The sequence below is a fragment of the Entelurus aequoreus genome, linkage group LG01, assembly GCF_033978785.1.
Source record: "Entelurus aequoreus isolate RoL-2023_Sb linkage group LG01, RoL_Eaeq_v1.1, whole genome shotgun sequence".
NCBI lineage: Eukaryota > Metazoa > Chordata > Actinopteri > Syngnathiformes > Syngnathidae > Entelurus > Entelurus aequoreus.
In genome coordinates this window covers 53624884-53646905 of record NC_084731.1, presented here as the reverse complement: position 1 = coordinate 53646905, position 22022 = coordinate 53624884, and positions in this window count along the sequence as shown.

Below are 22022 nucleotides of genomic sequence, written 5' to 3'. Positions count from 1 at the left end.
AATTAGGGATGTACTTGCCTTCAATAACCACACCTAAAGAGTGGCGTAGTTTGACCCCCTGGTGCATGCTTTCACCGTGATGGCTGGCCCTCTGCCTAGTCTCACCTTTTCGGAGGTATTGTGATGCTCCACAATATATATATATATATATATATATATATATATATATATATATATATATATATATATATATATATATATATATATATATATATATATATATATATATAAGAGCTGCACTATTGAAGTCTGACACGCACAGCTAGAATGCATCCGTGGTTGATTGTGCCAATTTGTGTGTGCTAATAAAAACAGGTGTGCTCACAGCCCTATGCGCTGTGTGGTGTGACGGCATAAACAAAGTTCTTTTGATGTCCGACTTCAATAATCACCTCAAAATACCATAATTTATGTCACCACTTGACCATTGCTGTAGAAATACAATACAGAAGCACATTTAATGTGCATCGAACCACCTCAACAGTGTACAAAACGGGTTATTTTCTGGCGCATTCAAAAATCAATAAAACCGCATCAGCAATTAAAAGATATCTTATGCGGTACTGTCAAAATTAAAATTACAAAAAACATATTCAACGTGAAAAAATAAAGAAATACAATATTTGAACTCACAATTTGTAGGAAGAATAAGCCAGTTGTACCGCTCGTAGTCGGTTAATTCAAGTGGCGTGCATTTCCCCATTTCAAAGCCGGGACAACTGAGCTAGCTTCCCGGGTTGGCCGACATCTTCTCACAAGATGTTGTTTCTCTTTAAATGTTCTTCTTGAAAATGGCCTTGCAAATATATATCTGCCACCTAATCAAGGTTTTGTTCTCCTTCTTTGTGGGTTAAAAAAGTGAGTATCTGTGATTTCTCTGAATACAGTGCAACACTTCCTGCTTCCTGCTAAATTGCAACTTGTGATTGGATACTCACTTTGGAGTGACAAGTAAGTATCTACTCAGAGTCTCGTTAACAACAGGCTACCTAGATAGGCTAATGTCAACAACTTGTGATCTGATTGGCGATCGCAACTGTCTATCAACTGTATGTGTTCTCAAATTCATCCGCTAACGGTCCCAGGTGTGGCTAAGCTGATCTACATAGCACCGCCGCGTCTCAAACCAGTGAGAATTCAATCACAGGACGCGTAAATGTCATGTTCAATGTGAGGCCAGCTAGAAGGCCTCACTGACAACAACTCGTGATCTGATTGGCTATCGCAATTATCTATCAACTGTATGTGCCCGTTCCCTTACAATGCACAGACACCCGCATTGTTGATTCTGAAGGCCGGGCAGATTCGTACAGCATGGCAAAATAAACTAGCTGAACTCTGATTGGAAAAATGTTTAATTCTAACCAAAAAAAAAAAACAGCACTGGAAGGAGCATAATATGACATGAAGAGAGTATGAATACTTTTAGATACTTAGGGAAAGTAAATTAAACATTACTTTTATATTTAATTATGATCATGATTTTTGGCTATTTTTTCTGAAATTTTAACTCTGACAAAAGAAAGAGACCAAAAACAAATGTCCACTGTATAGAACAGTGGACATTTGTTCTCAAAATAAGATTAATAGCGAAGGAAGAAGTCCGGCACTTAACGATCTAAAAATGTAATCCCTGATTGACTCGGTCGTTCTTTGCTATCTACTACAGTTTCGCCACAAGTCTCTGGGATATTTTCATTGTAAGCATGACTGCAAAATAAGACACCATGAAGTCATGGAAAGTGTCAGCATTTTGATAAAGAAGGTGAGAATATTGAATTAAAAAACGAACTCCTGCTCATGCCATCTCGCCAACAAGAGTCTTCAATAAAATAAGAATCACAGATGTCCCTATCCCAATTGTGGGATCTGATCGGGGCCAATATTTGCCTTTTTCAACTGTTCGGCTGAAGAGCTGCTGAGTCCAGCCGATCTTTGTCAGAGAATATCTCCATATATGGTAAAGAGCTTTGCGCAAGTCCGCCATTGTCGTCAATAAGCTCCTTTTTTTTTCTCTATCCTCTTCGCTGTTGCCATTTCTAAAATAAAACAGCGTACAGTTCTAACTTATAACTGTCAGTAGACTCTCCATGGAAGCGCTAAAAACTACCGTTTCAACAAACACGACGGGGGATAAGACGCTGTGAAAGTGGAGGCACGTAAATAAGACTGTCTTGTCAGAAAACGACTTGAAGATGATCTGTAAAACATAATCTATTCAACATTTTGACCAAAGAACCTACATTACATGTTATGTAGACCACAAGGAAGTATTTTAAATGTTGAAAAAAATCATAATATGACCTCTTTAATGCATCATCTGATTTGCAACAATACTAGCAAAGTCTATATTCAATAAAATAATCTTTATAAAAATGTGTCATTGTGTTAACTTTATAAAACATTTTCAGTTCTATGATCTATTGTCAAAGTATCGCATCAGGACTCCAAATCAGATAAGCCTAAAAAAATTGTATCTGGATCGGAGACCAAAAATGTTTTCGAGTCAAAAGTAACGTTAAATGTTCAATTGTCAATTTCATTTGCCATTTATATGTATTTCACATTGTTCACATGAAAAATATTCTCTCTAAATTTTATTTTTTGTCATTCTTTTTGGACGTCTGGAACCAATTAATGGCATTTACATTATTTCCAATGGGAACAATTGCTTTGGTGATTGTAAGATTCAATTTTCGAAACAAACATGACTGTAGTGTTCAATTTTGATTGAACATGTTAATATTCATAAGTAAGCTCTGACAACACTGGCCTGTCCTGTTGTGTTCCATATACATGTTACAGCCTTAAATTAACTAAGAAATCACAAGTATTCACAGTCTTTGCTATGACGCTCAAAAGTGGCATGGGGTGCATCCTGTTCCAACAGATAATTTTTGAGATGTTCCTACAGCTTCTCTGGAGTCCACCTGTGGTAAATTCAGTTAATTGGACATGATTTAGAAAGGCACACACCTGTCTATATATGAGGCACCACATGGCAGAAACCAAGAATGAAGTCAAAGGAATTGTCTGTAGACCTCCGAGACAAGATTGTCTCGAGTCACAAATCTGGGGAAGGGTACAGGAAGATATCTGCTGCCTTGAAGGTTCCAATTAGAACAGTGGCCTCCATCATCCGTAAATGGAAGAAGTTTGGAACCACCCGAGCTGACCAAGAACCGGATGGTCACTCTGTCAGAACTACAGCATTCCTCTGTGGAGAGAGGAGAACCTTCCAGGACAACCAACAGGCCTGTATGGTAGAGTGGCCAGACGGAAGCTATTTCTTAGTAAAAAGTTTGCCAAAATGCACCTGAAAGACTCTCAGACCATGAGACAAAGATTGACGTCTTTGGCGTAAATGTTTGGAGGAAACCAGGCACCATCACCAGGCCAACACCATCCCTACAGTGAAGCAATGTGGTGGCAGCATCATGCTATGAGGATGGGAGATTGGGGGACTGGTCAGGATATCAATCAATCAATCAATCAATGTTTATTTATATAGCCCTAAATCACAAGTGTCTCAAAGGGCTGTACAAGCCACAACGACATCCTCGGTACAGAGCCCACATACCGGCAAGGAAAACTGACCCCAGTGGGACGTCAATGTGAATGACTATGAGAAAACTTGGAGAGGACCGCATATGTGGGTAACCCCCCCCCCCCCTCTAGGGGAGACCGAAAGCAATGGATGTCGAGTGGGTCTGACATAATATTGTGAAAGTCCAGTCCACAGTGGATCCAACACATCAGCGAAAGTCCAGTCCATAGTGGGGCCAGCAGGAACCATCCCGAGCGGAGACGGGTCAGCAGCATAGAGATGTCCCCAACCGATGCACAGGCTAGCGGTCCACCCCGGGTCCCGACTCTGGACAACCAGCACTTCATCCGTGGCCACTGGACCTGTGCAACTCCCCCTCCATAAGGGAGAGGGAAGCAGAGGAGAAAAAAAAAGAAAAGAAACGGCAGATCAACTGGTCTAAAAAGGGGGTCTATTTAAAGGCTACAGTATACAAATGAGTTTTAAGATGGGACTTAAATGCTTCTACTGAGGTAGCATCTCTAACTTTTACCGGGAGGGCATTCCATAGTATTGGAGCCCGAATAGAAAACGCTCTATAGCCCGCAGACTTTTTTTGTGCTCTGGAAATCACTAATAACGCGGATTTCTTGTCGGGACATATGGTACAATACAATCGGCAAGATAGGCAGGAGCTTGACCGTGTAGTATTTTATACGTAAGTAGTAAAACCTTAAAGTCGCATCTTAAGTGCACAGGAAGCCAGTGCAAGTGAGCCAGTATAGGCGTAATATGATCAAACTTTCTTGTTTTTGTCAAAAGTCTAGCAGCCGCATTTTGTACCAACTTTAATCTTTTAATGCTAGACATAGGGAGGCCCGAAAATAATACGTTACAGTAATCGAGACGAGATGTAACGAACGCATGGATAATGATCTCAGCGTCGCTTGTGGACAAAATGGAACGAATGTTAGCGATATTACGGAGATGAAAGAAGGCCGTTTTAGTAACACTCTTAATGTGTGACTCAAACGAGAGAGTTGGGTCGAAGATAATACCCAGATTCTTTACCGAGTCGCCTTGTGTAATTGTTTGGTTGTCAAATGTTAAGGTGGTATTATTAAATAGATGTCGGTGTTGAGCAGGACCGATAATCAGCATTTCCATTTTCTTGGTGTTGAGTTGCAAAAAGTTAGTGGACATCAATTGTTTAATTTCATTAAGACACGCCTCCAGCTGACTACAATCCGGCGTGTTGGTCAGCTTTAGGGGCATGTAGAGTTGGGTGTCATCAGCATAACAGTGAAAGCTAACACCGTATTTGCGTATGATGTCACCTAGCGGCAGCATGTAAATACTAAAGAGTGCAGGGCCAAGAACCGAACCCTGGGGAACTCCGCACGTTACCTTAACATAGTCCGAGGTCACATTGTTATGGGAGACACACTGCATCCTGTCAGTAAGATAAGAGTTAAACCAAGACAAGGCTAAGTCTGACATCCCAATACGCGTTTTGATACGCTCTAATAAAATATTATGATCAACAGTATCGAAAGCGGCGCTAAGATCAAGAAGCAGCAACATAGATGACGCATCAGAATCCATCGTTAGCAATAGATCATTAGTCATTTTTGCGAGGGCTGTCTCCGTAGAGTGATTTGCCCTGAAACCGGATTGAAAAGGTTCACAGAGATTGTTAGACGCTAAGTGTTCATTTAGCTGCTGTGCAACAATTTTTTCGAGGATTTTCGAGATAAATGGAAGGTGGGACACCGGCCGGTAGTTTACCAAGAGATCAGGATCGAGGATAGGTCTTTTGAGTAGAGGATGAATAACCGCTTTTTTGAATGCTAGGGGAACAGTGCCAGAGGAAAGTGATAAGTTTATAATATTTAACACTGATGGACCTAATAATACAAAAAGCTCCTTAATAAGTTTCCCAGGAATTGGGTCAAGTAAACATGTTGTTTGTTTTGTCCCATTTACACATTTTAACAATTCCTCCAATGTTATTTCATCAAAGAGAGAGAAACTATTTTGGAGGGCAGTGTCTGTCGTATATACAGTCGTATCTGTGTTAATAGAACCCAATTGTCGCTGGGATGCATTGTCTTTAATCTCTTTTCTAATGAGTTCAATTTTCTTATTAAATAAATTCATAAAGTCATCTGCTGAGTGGGTGGAGCTACTGGGAGGAGTCCCTTTTTGGGTTAGCGTTGCTACTGTGCTAAACAAAAATTTAGGATCATTTTTGTTGAGGTGGATGAGATTTGAGTAATATTTAGCTTTAGCTAAGGTAAGCATGCGTTTAGGATAGAGGGATAGGATAGAGGGAAGGATAGAGGGAAATATGATTGCAGCAATGTACAGAGACATCCTGGATGAAAACCAAAGCTGTTCATCCAACCTGATGGAGCTTGAGAGGTGCTGAAAAGAGGAATGGGCCAAACTGCCCAAAGATAGGTGTGCCAAGCTTCCGGCATTGTGTTCAAAAAGACTTGAGGCTGTAATTTCTGCCAAAAGTGCATCAACAAAGTATTGAGCAAAGGCTGTAAACACTTATGTACATGTGATTTTGGAGTTTTTTTGTTTTGATAAATGTGCAAAAATGTAAACACATTGTCATCATGGGGTATTGTGTGTATAATTTAGAAGAAAAACATGTATTCGCAAGAAATCTGCGTTCAAAGAACTCCGGCTTATTAGTGATTCCCAGAGCCCAAAAAAAGTCTGCGGGCTATAGAGCGTTTTCTGTTCGGGCTCCAATACTATGGAATGCCCTCCCGGTAAAAGTTAGAGATGCTACCTCAGTAGAAGCATTTAAGTCTCATCTTAAAACTCATTTGTATACTCTAGCCTTTAAATAGACTCCCTTTTTAGACCAGTTGATCTGCCGTTTCTTTTCTTTTCTTTTCTACTCTGCTCCCAACCCGGGGTGGACCGCCAGCCTGTCCATCGGATGGGGACATCTCCACGCTGCTGACCCGTCTCCGCTCGGGATGGTTCCTGCTGGCCCCTCTATGGACTGGACTTTCGCTGATGTGTTGGACTTTCACAATATTATGTCAGACCCACTCGACATCCATTGCTTTCGGTCTCCCCTAGAGGGGGGGGGTTACCCACATATGCGGTCCTCTCCAAGGTTTCTCATAGTCATTCACATTGACGTCCCACTGGGGTGAGTTTTCCTTGCCCGTATGTGGGCTCTGTACCGAGGATGTCGTTGTGGCTTGTACAGCCCTTTGAGACACTTGTGATTTAGGGCTATATAAATAAACATTGATTGATTGATTGATTGATATTCATCCCATTGTGGAATAAGGCTGTAACGTAACAAAATGTGGGGAAAGTGAAGCGCTGTGAATTCTTTCTGTAGACACCGTATTTCTGCGGCTGCGAGGAGACATAACCGTGTGGCTTTCACAACTTCAGCTACCAACTCAAAGATGTCCACATGGCTGAGGTCAAATCGATGTCCATTGCGAGGAAGTAAATGACACATTTAATGGCATGCATCTATCATTAGCCAGTTGTTGGTCGCTCAGACTCCGGGCCCAGTCAACTATTGTAATAAATATGCAAAACTGCTGCATGTGCCTGCCAACAATGAGATGGATGTGTCCCGTGTGGACCAGAACACCTCACAAACATGAGCAGTCCGCGTTATGTTCCGCCTCTGTTTGGACCGTCTTCATCTCTCGGGACTAAAGGAATCACATTTGGCTGACTGCAGAGACCACAGCTGGCATTTCTTGGTTAAATATGACAGCAGAGACTCCGTATCCCTAGTTAGTCTTGCCTCTTTTCTTGCTGACATGTGCACACACACGCACACACACACACACACACACACACACACGCACACGCACGCAGCTTTGCCCAGTTTTTCCTCCACCCATAAATGGATCGAGAAGCTCACAGGTCTTTCCTGCAAGCAGCTATAGTTGTCTGGATTCTGGAAATCAATTTACGCCGGCAAAGGATGCCTCCGCCCACACAGCCCTCCAGCTTAACAGGAGCGCACACACACACACACACGCACACACGCACACACACACACACACACACACACACACACACACACACACACACACACACACACACACACACACACACACACAAATGTGCATCACATAAAAACAATTTATCTTCTCATGTGTCACTGAACAAGCCATAAAGAGGTGCACACACGTCCACATGCACACGTCGCCCTCTCATTGGTGTATTCCGAGGCTTTAATGTGGGATGTGCACGTTATTGCAGATGTTCCGTAGGAGCGGCAAGGAGACCTTCTGGCATGTTCCAGTCCACAAACACTGTCTGCAGTCCTGCGCATGAACAAAGACTGTATTACTTTAATCTGATACCCAATTATTCTCAGCTAAAGAGGAGAACTATAACCTTAGAGGAAAATCTCTATACAATCTATAATACAATCTGTATGCACGTACAACACTTAAAACATTTCGCACATCAGTATGTGGAATTGAACTAGAATTTGCAATTCCACAAGCCACCGATACGCGTGAGCGGAACTGAAATGCTTGAATGTCCAGGGTGATGGGATACATTGCCTATTCATTTTCAATGGGGGAAATTCCTGGTAATTCAAGGTAATCAGGACATTTTCAGAACTGGGAAACAGGCTGGCTTGAATGTCCAAGGTGAGTGGAGTGTGTGAGATGGTGGAACGGTTCAAATGGGATGAGAAATGTGGGATATGCAGTAGATTCTATAATGGCCATTCATTGTCAGTGGAAAAAAAAGGGAAAACCGGGAATTTGGGGAAAATGAAAACCTGTTTTGCGTTTGATATATTGGAAAAGTGGTGTGGGTGGATGGTTGAAAGATTTTGAGAATTTAGGGCATTGTACAACTATGAATACGTCCATTCATTTGAATGAGAATTTCCTGGAAATTTAGAAATCTCGGGAAAACTGGGATTTTTTTTCAAATATTGATACGAGCTCAATTGCTTTTGATGATATGAATGTGTTGGTGTTTGAATTTTTGGAATTGGTTGAAAAATGTTGGGTAATAGAATGGGTATTTCGAAATTCGTGGATTTTAGGAAAACCGAGAACTTGTCCAGGAAAAAAATAGGAGCATTTGTTGTGAATGTCAATGTGGAATGGTCAAAAACAGTTTAAAAATGTGGACTATGAAAAATTTCCAGGAAGAGGTTAACATAGGGTCTTTGGAAAACTGAGATATTTGTTTTTTTTTAAAGAAAATATTGATACTAGCACAATTGCCCTTGATATGAATGGGTTGGTGTTGACATTTTTGGAATTGGTTGAAAACGTATTAACAGTTTTGGGTATTAGAATGGGTATTTCGGAATTCTGGAATTTTGGGAAAACCAGGAATTTGTATGTAAAAAAAAAAAAAAAGGAGCATTTGTTGTCCCAACTAAGAGGAATGTTCTGAAGGTGAAATGGTCCAAAACGGTTAAAAAATGTGGACTGTGAAAACCTTCCAGGAAGAGCTGAAAATAGGGCTTTGGAAAACCGGGAATTCTGGAAATGCTTTTTTAAATTGGAAAATGGTAGTTGGATTGTCCAAGGTGAGATGACTGTGTGGATGGTAAGAAATGTGGGATATGGAGAGGTTTTTATATTGCCCATTCATTTTCATTGGGGGGAAATTCCTGGTATTTCTGGGTAATCAGGAACATTTTTGGAACTGGGAAACAGGCTGGTTTGAATGTCCAGGGTGAGTGGAGTATGTGGGCGGTGAAAGGATTCAAATCGGATGAGAAATGTGGTATATGCAGTAGATTGTATAATGCCCATTGATTGTCAGTGGGGAGAAAATGTCGGGAAATTTTGGGAAAACAGGGAATTTGGGGAAAATTAAAACATGCTTTGCATTTGATATGTTGAAACAATAGTGTGAGTGGATGGTTGAACGATTTTGAGAATGTAGGGCATTGTAGAACTACGAATACGTCCATTCATTTGAATGGGAATTTCCTGGAAAATTCGGGAAAACCGGGATTTTTTGAAAATATTGATACTAGCATAATTGCCCTTGATGATATGAATGGGTTGGTGTTGGAACTTTTGGAATTGGTTGAAAACGTATTAACAGTTTTGGGTATTAGAATGGGTATTTCAGAATTTGGGGGAAACCGGGAATTTGTACAGAAAAAAAATAGGAGCATTTGTTGTCCCCACTAACTAACTAGGAATGTTTTGAAGGTGAAATGTTCAAAAACGGTTGAAAAATGTGGACTGTGAAAACTTTCCAGGAAGAGGTGAAAATAGGGCTTTGGAAAACCGGGAATCCCTGGAATCTTTTTTTAAATTGGAAAATGGTAGTTTTATTGTCCAAGGTGAGATTAGTGTGTGGTTAGTGGAACGGTTCAGATCAGGTAAGAAATGTGGGATATGGAGAAGTTTGTATATTGCCAATTCATTTTCAATGGGGGGAAATTCCTGGTATTTTCGGGTAATCAGGGACATTTTCAGAACCAGGAAACATGTTGGCTTCAATTTCCCAGGTGAGTGGAGTGTTTGGATGGTGGAAAGGTTCAAATCGGATGAGAAATGTGAGATATGCAGTCAATTGTATAATGCCCATTCATTGTCAATGGAGAGCAGGAAATATGTGATGCATTACATTGTCGTTGTATTGTATGCATGTTCCAAATAAAGTGAAACTAAAACTGACTGAATAAAGCAAAGGACAAATGGAAATGCACAATTTGGATTCCTGTTTCAGTCCGTCGACAAATCTGTCACACCTGGCTAAAGTCTTGTCTGGGTTTTGTCTGGTTTCATGTTGTTTTGTCATTTCCTGTTTTATTTTGAAAGGTTAACTCTCCCTCTCATTTTAGGTCACCACCTGGTCTGGGTGGAGTATGCCCTTAACTCCTTGCCTACCTCTGCCACTGGTTTCTCCCCCTTCAAGTGCATCTACGGCTACCAACGGCCAGTGTTCCCAGACTCAGAGCCAGAAGTTTCCGTGCCCTCCGCCCACGCCCTGGTGCGCCGATGCCGTCGTATTTGGCTCGCGGCCCGACAAGTGCTCGCTCACCAAGGAGATCGGGTCAAGAAAGCAGCCGACCGGAAGCAATGCCCAGCACCTGATTACCGGCCAGGACAGAGAGTATGGCTATCTGCCAAAGACCTGCACCTCAAGATCCCCTCCAAGAAATTAGCGCCCAGATTTGTGGGTCCCTTCCCCATCGCCAAAGTCATCGGTCCTGCAGCTGTACGCCTACGCCTACCCAGGTTGCTCCGCACCCACCCTACTTTCCATGTCAGCCAAGTCAAGCCTGCCAAAGAAAGCCCCATGGTCCCAGCCACCAAACCCCCTCGCCGCTGGAAGCGGCAGATGGAGGACTTCTGTACCGGGTCAAGAAACTCTTAGCGGTACGCAACAGAGGTCAAGGTAGACAGTTCTTGGTGGATTGGGAGGGGTACGGTCCTGAAGAAAGACAGTGGATTCCCCAACGGAACATTGATGACCCCTCCCTGATCCAGGACTTCTATAGACTCCTCCCTGAGGTCCCTGGGCCGTCAGGAGTCGGCCCTAGAAGGGGGGGTGGGGGCGTGGGGGGGTGTTTGGTGGCTGGGACCATGGGGCTTTCTTTGGGGGGGGGGGGGGGGTTTCTGTCACACCTTGGTAAAGTCTTGTCTGGGTTTCGTCTGGTTTCATGTCGTTTCCTGTTTTATTTTGAAAGGTTAACTCTCCCTCTCGTTTCAGGTCACTTGCCCTTCCTCCTGTTTCACTGGTCTGATGTCTCTCCTGATTGCCTGATTGTGCCCACCTGTGTCACCCTCCCTCATGTGTATGAATGTCTCGTCCTCCTCTTGTCCTGTGCCAGAGTGCTTCGTATCCCCTTGTGCGTAACTCCAGCATTCCTGTGCCACAGTCCTGTTCACAGCGATTGCCACATTTTGTACCCTTTGACCCACGGGAGATCATTTGTTTGTAGACCTTTTGTCAGCTTCCTAGCATTTCCTCCATTGGGGCGCTTTTTGTTGTATTTTGCATATTGTATTCATAGCACCTTTTTTCCCTCCGTTTTGAGTTTATTGATATTTTTGTTAGTTTAGAGATCAGGTTAGTTCTGTTTTTGATAGCCTGTTTTGTTTCTCCCGTTTTGGACCCCTCCACTTCTGAGAATAAACTGTTTTCAGAAATCCTGCATCTGTGTCCAGAGTCCTTGTCGGGTCGTGACAGAATCGATCATGCTGCTCTGCAAAATGCCAGAATCCTCCTTTCAAGGCGTCGGCTGTATCCAATCGGGATGCAGCAGGAGGTGGTCAACGCGTTGCGCTGTTGGCGGCATTAATGACACCGCAGGGGATTCAAATGTCCCCTTCCCTCCATCTTTGTCCTGTTTCCTTCTGCAGCTTTGCATGCACTAATTGCTATGTTTAGGCTTACTTGCGTCATGCTGTCCACAATCACTGTATTTTGCAAAGGACACAAACTGAGCCGAGCACTACGAGATGCCTTTCAGCAGCTGAAATTTCAAAATCCAATTGTTTATCACACTGAACAAAAACACCTGCACAATTTACGGTAAAATGCCGGCAGCTGTGGTAGCCAGGAAACAAATACAATTTAGGACATTACGGTATGTTGATGTTGAATCTTAGAACTGTTTTGGCCTACGGTAAATTACTATTAAAAAACAACTGATATATTGTTAATCAGTTTAGGAAAAAACCTATAGAATTTATGGTAAACTACTGGAATCCACCTTTTGGCAAAAATAAAATTGGCCCTAATTTGTCTATGCACAGGTGCATGTCTTTGGAGTTGGGAGGAAGCCGGACTAGCCAGAGAGAACTCACGCAGTCACGGGGCAGAACATGCAAACTCCACACAGAAAGCCCAGTAATCAAACCCAGGGCCTTCTTACTTACAAGCGCTAACCACAGTGTCACAGTGCCACCAATAGTAGTGTCTGCAAAATGCCCATGTTTCTGAGACATGTGAGCGGTATAATGAGGATTTTAACTTGAAAGTATTTGTACAACCTTTCACTGGACAAACTCACAGCTGGAAGATACAGAGCATTGGAGGCTAATGTTTAATAGCTCACTTGAAGGAACATGTTGCAGAAGGCCGTGTTGTGAGTTGTAAAGTCAAAGGTACAAATACAAAACCCAAAATCCAGTGAAGTTGGCACGTTGTGTAATTCGTAAATAAAAACAGAATACAATGATTTGCAAATTATTTTCAACTTATATTCAATTGAATAGACTACAAAGACAAGATATTTAATGTTCTAACTGAAAAACTGAATTTCTTTTTGCAAATAATCATTAACTTACAATTTAATGGCAGCAACACATTGCAAAAAAGTTGACACAGGGGCTTTGTTACCACTGTGTTACATGGCCTTTCCTTTTAACAACACTCAGTAAACGTTTGAGAATTGAGGAGACCAATTTTTGAAGCTTAAGTTGTTGAAATGTCCGGGGTCTCCATTGTGGTATTTTAGGCTTCATATTGCGGCACACATTTTAAATGGGAGACAGGTCTGGACTGTCAGGCAGGCCAGTCTAGTACCTGCACTCTTTTACTATGAAGTTGTTGTAACACGTGACATTGTCTTGCTGAAATAAGCAGGGGCTTCCATTATAACGTTGCTTGGATGGCAACATATGTTGCTCCAAAACCTTTATCTACCTTTCAGCATTAATGGTGCCTTCACAGATGTGTAAGTTATCCATGCCTTGGGCACTAATACATCCCCATCCTATCACAGATACTGGCTTTTGAACATTGCGCCTATAACAATCCGGATGGTTATTTTCCTCTTCGGTCCAGAGGACACGACGTCCACAGTTTCCAAAATCTATTTGAAATGTGGACTCGTCAGACCACAGAACACTTTTCCACTTTGCATCAGTCCATCTTAGATGAGCTCGGGCCTAGCGAAACCGGCGGCGTTTCTGGGTGTAGTTGATAAATGGCTTTCACTTTGCATAGTAGAGTTTTAACTTGCACTTACAGATGTAACGATGAACTGTAGTTACTGACAGTGGTTTTCTGAAGTGTTCCTGAGCCCATGTGGTGATATCCTTTACACACCGATGTCAGTTTTTCATGCAGACTGAGGCATGAGACATGAGGGATCGAAGGTCCGTAATATCATCGCTTACGTGCAGTGATTTCTCCAGATTATCTGAATCTTTCGATGATATTGTGGACCGTAGATGGTGAAATCCCTAAATTCCTTGTAATAACTGGTTTAGAAATAATGTTCTTAAACTGTTTGACAATTTGCTCACACATTTGTTCACAAAGTGATGACCCTCGCCCCATTCTTGTTTGTGAATGACTGAGCATTTGTTTTCTTTCTTTCTTTCTTTCTTTTAAATCTGTCCTGTCCAGCCACTCATAGCAAATCATATTGTTAATGTAGATTATATCTGATGTACAGATTTACTTTAGAAAAGAGAACTGTTGGATACTTCTGTTGTTGTCTTATTTGTATTTGACTTTATTAAATGTTTGGGTAGCATTTTACAAAACAAAAACAGTTTTCTTTTAAGTAATATAGTCAGGACGTGGACTATGTTTTCCCGAAATGCAAAGAAATTGGAGCGGACATGGCTTGGAGGTAAATACATTATTTAATTTTACTATAAACTACAAAAAAGGTAAAAACAAAAGGCGCGCACAAGGCGGAGATAAAACTTGACTATGAAACAAAAACTAACAGACAGAAACTATGGACATGAAAAACTACACTTACTGTGACGTGAAACAACAAACACTTATCTGGCATGGCATGAAGCATAAACTAGGGAATAAACAGGGCATGATAATTACAGAGGTAACAGCGGTAACAGAGTTACTGTCGCCAGACCGACCAACAGAAAAAGACAGGCTTAAATAACAGTGACATGATTAACACAGGTGCGTGTGTCCAAATGAGTAACAGGTGAAACTAATGCGTAACCATGGAAACAAAACAAGGGAGTGAAAAAGCAGGAACTAAGTGTCCAAAAACCAAACAGGACATAACTAAAACAAAACATGATCACAGACATGACAAATATAGAAATTAGTCATAGCTGTTTATGTATTTTATGGAGGAATGTAGTTAATCATAGAACTGGCACCCGATTTTATTGAAAAAGTATTGATTTTGTATCGAGAATCAATTCTTACCCCCAAGATTCAAATCGAATCGTGTGGTGCCCAAAGATTCGCAGCCCTAGTAATAAACAAATGGACGTCCTATGAAAATAATGTATGAAACTGGAAATATATTCAGTCAGTCGAGGAAGCTGCGTGGTGTCTTCTAGTGGTGAGGCGCACTTTCAGAGGCGGAACATTTGACGTCAGACGCCTAATTGGTAGTCAAACCTAATTTTGTGTCCGCAGATGGAGTTGACCAAAAGGCTCATTAGTCGGTGGACGTGCAGTTGTTCTTGTAATGAACTGGCAGCTCATTCGGGAAGCATTTCACATGTGGTTAGTGTCTTTAAGACAATCAAAAAAAAAGAACACACCGTATATATACGGCACGATACCAACGCAATGAGCAGGATTGGCTAATTTCTAGCAATCGAGTGTGTCTTTTTGTGCAACGCGCCTTAATGCAGTACTCTCATCCATCTATCCATCCATCCATCCATTTTCTACCGCTTGTCCCTTTTTGGGGATGCGGTGGGTGCTGGAGCATATCTCAGCTGCATTCGGGCGGTAGGCAGGGTACACCCTGGACAAGTCGCCATCTCATCGCAGGGCCAACACAGATAGACAGATAACATTCACACTCACATTCACACACTAGACCGTTGGCCTAAAACACGTGCTTGATTGCACAAGCAAACGCTGATCTACTAAACGTGTGCAAAGTGGGTTGCGTCTGTCAAGAGAGCAGAATAAGGCGTGCAATCAAATTTGGGTCTCTGTCGTCATTGATAATAAATATAATTATTTAGCACGTGCAGTGTGATTGATCAACACATCACCGTTTTGCGAACACTATTTTGCGTTTTATTTAGTACGTGTCAGAAGGACGTGCAAATTGACAGTTCTCAGTGCTCGCGCCGCATAGACGGACGGTGGAACTAATATATGACAGGCTCATAACATGCACCTCATAATATTCCTGTCATGTCTGTGTTGATCATGTTTTTGTTTGGCCATGTTCTGTTTGTTTTTTGCACACTTTCTTAGTTCCTGGTTGTTCACTCCCTTGTTTTGTTTCCATAGCAACCCATTAGTTTTCACCTGTCATGTCACGCACCTGTTTCACGTTTTGAGTCACACACCTGTTGTTAATCATGTCTGTGTTATTTAAGCCTTTCTTTCTGATCACTCGTTCTGCCTGCATTGTGCTTCTGTCATACTGGTTATGTCTTGTTCAGGTCAAGTAAGTTTTGTCCTTGCCCATGCCATAGCTTCTGCTCAGTAGCAGCTTCACTTGTGTTTTAGGCACGCTTGCCTTTTTTGCTTTATTGTTTGCGTTTGTGGTAGTTTTGTGTTTTAGGCACGCTTGCCTTTTTTGCTTTATTGTTTGCGTTTGTGGTAGTTTGAGTGATTTATGTCTAATAAATTGAAAGCCTACCTTCACGCTGTCGTCCGGAGCCGTCTTTGTACTGGAAGAACAACCGCGCAGCGAGCTGCGACCCCCCCACCTGACAGAATGCAAGCAGTTGACATTCTTCTGCAGACGGGCCACGAGGAGGTGATGGAGACGCGCTGGCGAAGATGGAGGCCAGCCAGAAAGGCTTCTTTTCGCCAGCATGGCGCGTCGTTCCCCAAGGATCCTCCTCCGGACAACAAGATTCCCCAACCAGCCCAGTCTTCCTCGCTGCCGCAGGAGACCCGTGCTGATGACGTCATCCCGCCCACTAGTGATGACGTCAGAGACCAAGACATTTTTTTTTAGATTCTATTTACTCCCTCTGTCAGCCGCCCACTAAGGACTTTGTTTCTAAAAAATAATCCTTTTGAGAAATTGTTGTCTAAATTTATATTTTTTCAGACCCAGTGTAAAGTGGGGGTGGTGAATAGATTTTCTGAACAATTTAAAGGGAAGGAGTCTACCCCCCTCCTGACCTCCCTCCACCCACCCCTAAAGAAGATGCCAGACCGCAGGGAGCGCGTCTGGTATCCGCTCCTTGAGGGGGGGGGCTGGGGCCGGGAGCTGTGTTGGTGGGGTGGCTCAGCTGCACCCAACCAGGCAGCAACCTCCATCCCGGCCGCCACCACCAGTCCGTCACCATGCCAAGCCACAGCCTCCAGCACGGCCGCCACCACCAGTCTTTCGACCTGCCAAGCCACCCCCACCAGCACCAAGTCCAAGGCTAGTAGCAGCTCCTCGCCAAGCTCCAGTGCAGCCAGTAGCAGCTCCACGCCAAGCTCCAGTGCTGTCAGTAGCAGCGCCGCCCGTAGCAGCTCCACGCCGCCAAGCGCCGCCCGTCGCAGCTCCACGCCGCCAAGCGCCGCCAGTCGCAGCTCCACGACGCCAAGTGCCGCCAGTCGCATCTGCATGACGCCAAGACCCCCCAAGCCAAGACCAAGACCAAGACCCCCAAGCCAAGACCAAGACCAAGACCCCCCAAGCCAAGACCAAGACCCCCAAACCAAGACCAAGACCCCCCAAGCCAAGACCAAGACCAAGACCCCCAAGCCAAGACCAAGCACCGCCATGCCAAGACCAAGACCCTCCAAGCGACCAAGACCAAGATCCACCATGCCAAGACCAACATCCACCATGCCAAGACCAAGACCCGCCATGCCAGGACGCGCCACGCCAAGCTTCGCCGCCCGACGCGCTTCACCAAGCTTCGCCGCCTGCTTCGTCTGCTGCACCCGCACCTTCTGTTGCTGCTGCGTCCAAGCCTGCTATGACGGCGCCGACGCGCCCACCTCCCCGTCAACCACAGATGTGGCCGTTCCCTGGTCGTCCGCCCCGCCAAGTGCGCCCACCTCCCAGTCGGCCACGAATGTGGCCATTCCCTGGGCGCCCGCCTCGCCTGCTGCAGCGGCGTTCCACTCGCCGCCGCCACTTGACTTTGCCTCGGTGGATTCGGGGACACTTGGACTGGCGACCCACCGCCATGTCCCCCTCCCGCCCTCCCATGACTCTTGTTCATTTTTTTTGTTTTTGGACATCTGGGATCTGTCCGTAAGGGGGGGATTCTGTCATGTCTGTGTTGATCATGTTTTTGTTTGGCCATGTTCTGTTTGTTTTTGGACACTTTCTTAGTTCCTGGTTGTTCACTCCCTTGTTTTGTTTCCATAGCAACCCATTAGTTTTCACCTGTCATGTCACGCACCTGTTTCACGTTTTGAGTCACACACCTGTTGTTAATCATGTCTGTGTTATTTAAGCCTTTCTTTCTGATCACTCGTTCTGCCTGCATTGTACTTCTGTCATACTGGTTACGTATTGTTCATGTCAAGTAAGTTTTGTCCTTGCCCATGCCATAGCTTCTGTTCAGTAGCAGCTTCACTTGTGTTTGAGGCACGCTTGCCTTTTTTGCTTTATTGTTTGCGTTTGTGGTAGTTTGAGTGATTTATGTCTGATAAATCCAAGCCTACCTTCACGCTGTCGTCCGGAGCCGTCTTTGCACTGGAAGAATAACCGCGCAGCGAGCTGCGACCCCCCCACACCTGACAATTCCAAGCCTTCTTTTTATATAATTTTAATGATTATGGCTTACAGTTTATGAAAACATTAAATTGAACATTTTAGAAAATGTGGGGTTTTCAAAAACTGTAAGCCACGATCATCAAAATGATATCAAATAAAGGCTTGACTTATCTCACTTCGCATGTAAGGACTTTATATCACGTGTTAGTTTCCCATTTGAAGTTGAATTGCTGACATGTATGAACTTGTACAGCATATTAAACATTTTTGAGTTCCACCTGTATGATATAAGGACTGGTTGGAAATCTGGTTGGAAGAAAACATGCAACTTTTCCCTGACTACAATTGAACATTCACCTACTGAACATCAGGAGCACTGTGGTAAATCGTCACAAGCTTTTGACCATGAACTTAGTCACTGCGCGGTGACATTTGTCGTTCCTGTCCAGAGTCATTGCACATTTTGAAACCTTACTAAAATTAATTTATGTTCTCAAGAATTATGCAAATAACACCTTGTATTTTATAGTGCTTTTTATTTTATTTTTTTGTTATTTTATTTGTGTTTATTCTATTATTCACTGTTTGTATTGCTTTTATTGTCTTATGTTCAGCACTTTGGTCAACATAAGTTATTTTAATGTGATTTATAATAAAGCTTGACTTAACTCTTGATGAAATGCAACCTTGCAATTATTACAAGTAACGCTGTTGCAATCTTTTCTTGTAAAATGTAGCCAAACTTCGGAGCGCTTCCTCTGCCCGGGGCGCCATGTTGCTGTCTGACGCCACTACATTACGTAATGACATCATTCCCTCCCGCAAGAATTGTTAAAGAAATTGATACACCGGGAACGACTCTTGTTGGTTTTCGATGGCCATCTCTAGTCGCGTGTGCACATAAACAAATATACGGATGTAATGGTCGTTGCTACCCAGCAGGCACAAGACATTGATACAACGTTGATTATACATACGCGTCCTTTAAAATTGACTTTGAAACAACATTGCAAAATAGTTGTATTTGTAAATTAAAACAACATTGATGTCTAACGTTGGATCCACGTTGTTGGTTGGGAAATGACCAGATTTCAATGGTCAAATCAACGTCACAACCTGACATTGAATAAACATTGTCAAAAAGCATGTTGTTTCAAAGTTGTATTTTTGTTGTAGAATATTGGTTGGGAAATGACCAAACTTCAATAGTCAAATCAACGTCAAAACCCAACATTGATTAAACGTTGCCAAAAAACATGTTGTTTTAACATTGTATTTGTGTTGTAGAATATTTGTTAGGAAATGACCAGATTTCAATGGTCAAATCAACGTCAGGACCTGACATTCATTAAACCTCGTCAAAAAGCATTTTGTTTCAATGTTGTATTTGTGTAGGAGAATATTGGTTGTGAAATGACCAAAATTCAATGGTCAAATCAACGTAACAGCCTGTCATTAACTAAACGTCGTCAAAAAGCATGTTGTTCTAACATTGTACTTGTGTTGTAGAATATTTGTTGGGAGATGACCAAATTTCAATGGTCAAATCAAGGTCATAACCCAACATTCATTAAACCTCATCAAAAAGCATGTTGTTTCAACGTTGTAGTTGTGTTGTACAATATTTGTTGGGAAATGACCAAATTTCAATGGTCAAATCAAGGTCATAACCCAACATTCATTAAACCTCATCAAAAAGCATGTTGTTTCAACGTTGTAGTTGTGTTGTACAATATTTGTTGGGAAATGACCAAATTTCAATGGTCAAATCAACGTCAAAACCCAACATTGATTTAATGTCTTCAAAAAGCAGGTTGTTTCAACGTTGTATTTGTGTTGTAGAATACTGGTTGGGAAATGACCAAATTTCAATGGTCTAATCAATGTCACAACCTGTCATTGATTAAACCTTGTCAAAAAGCATGTTATTTCAACGTTGTATTTGTGTTGTAGAATATTGTTTAGGAAATGACCAAAATTCAATGGTCAAATCAACATCAGAACCTGACATTGATTAAATGTCATCAAAAACCATGATGTTTCAACGTTGTAGTTGTGTTGTACAATATTTGTTGGGGAATGACCAGATTTCAATGATCAAATCAACGTCAGAACCCAACATTGATTTAAAGTCTTCAAAAAGCATGTTGTTTCAACGTTGTATTTGTGTTGTAGAATATTGGTTGGGAAATGACCAAATTTCAATGGTCAAATCAACGTCACAACCTATCATTGAATAAACATTGTCAAAAAGTATGTTATTTCAATGTTGTATTTGTGTTGTAGAATATTGGTTTGAAAATGACCAAAATTCAAAGGTTAAATCAACATCAGAACCTGACATTGAATGAACGTTGTCAAAAAGCATGTTGTTTCAATGTTAAGTTTGAGTTGCTCAACATCAGGACCTAGCTCAGGGGTCGGCAACCTTTACCACTCAAAGAGCCATTTTGGCAAGTTTCACAAATTAAAGAAACAAATGGGAGCCACAAAAAAAATTTTAAAATTTAAAGTGAAAAACTCCGCATACAAAGTTTAAATGCTGTGTGCTATGTTAACCAGGGGTCTCTGACACACGCACCGGCACGCACTTTAATGTGGACATTTGATGTTAGTGCAGCCCGCCAGTTTTGAATATAGCTTGATAGCGTCATACTTGCCAACCCTCTCATTTTTTCCGGGAGACTCCCGAATATCAGAGCGTGATGGCACTGCATTTGGCGCCCTCTACAGTCTGCCCTAACAGCGTACCTGCTCAACTACACGTACAATGCAGTTTCAGCTTGTTCACGTAAGCGACAGCAAGGCGTACTACCTCAGCTGCCACACATCTTACACTGACGGTACCAATACCCACAATCCCATGCAGCACTAACTCTTCCGTACTGAGTCAGCAGCCACACATGCTACACTGACGGTACCAATACCCAGAATCCCATGCAGCACTTACTCTTCCGTACTAGGTCAGCAGCCACACATCTTACACTGACGGTACCAATACCCAGAATCCCATGCAGCCCTAACTCTTCCGCTCAACCAATGCACGGAGAGGGGGGAGGGGTTGATGTGTGGGGGGATTTGGTGGTAGCGGGGGTGTATAATGTAGACCGGAAGAGTTAGGGCTGCATGGGATTCTGGGTAATGGTTGTGTTGTGTTTATGTTGTGTTACGGTGGGATGTTCTCCAGAAATGTGTTTTTCATTCTTTTTTGGTGTGGGTTCACAGTGTGGCGCATATTTGTAACGTAACAATGTTAAAGTTGTTTGATACGGCTACCGTCAGTGTAAGCTGTGTGGCTGATGAGTAAGTATGCTTTGCTGTCTCCTGTGTGTGCAAGTAATAACAACATGCAACATGTGGCTGGACTGGCACGCTATATGCAAATGTTATAGAGGACAAAATACTGCAGTGAAATTAGGGCACGCCCTTTATCTAGTAATTAGAGCGTAAATAGGATTATTTTTTCCCTGGGAGTTATCTATGAGAGACACTGAGATCCATAAGTCTCCTGGGGAAATCGGGGGCGTTGGCATGTATGTAGCTGAGCCGCATCAGAGTGGTCAAGGAGCTGCATGCGGCTCCGGAGCCGCGGGTTGCCGACCCCTGACCTAGCTCAACAAGTTCTCTATGTTGTTTCAATGTCTTATGCCTGCTGGGTATATATTCCTGCTGAATTTGTGAATAAAATCCTATTATTTTCCCGACACCGCTTTTGTGACAAAAACAATATTCTTTTCTGAAAATATTCAGTGTGGTGCAACTTAAAGGTGACTGCTCATCAGAGTTGGACTGTTGTGTGTCGTGCAGAACCTCAATGGTGGTGCGGAACATGGGGTTTCATAGATCTCCCTTCAACAGGGGGCGCACACACGGGTGTAATCCTGCTCTGCGGTTGCATCGTTTAATCCA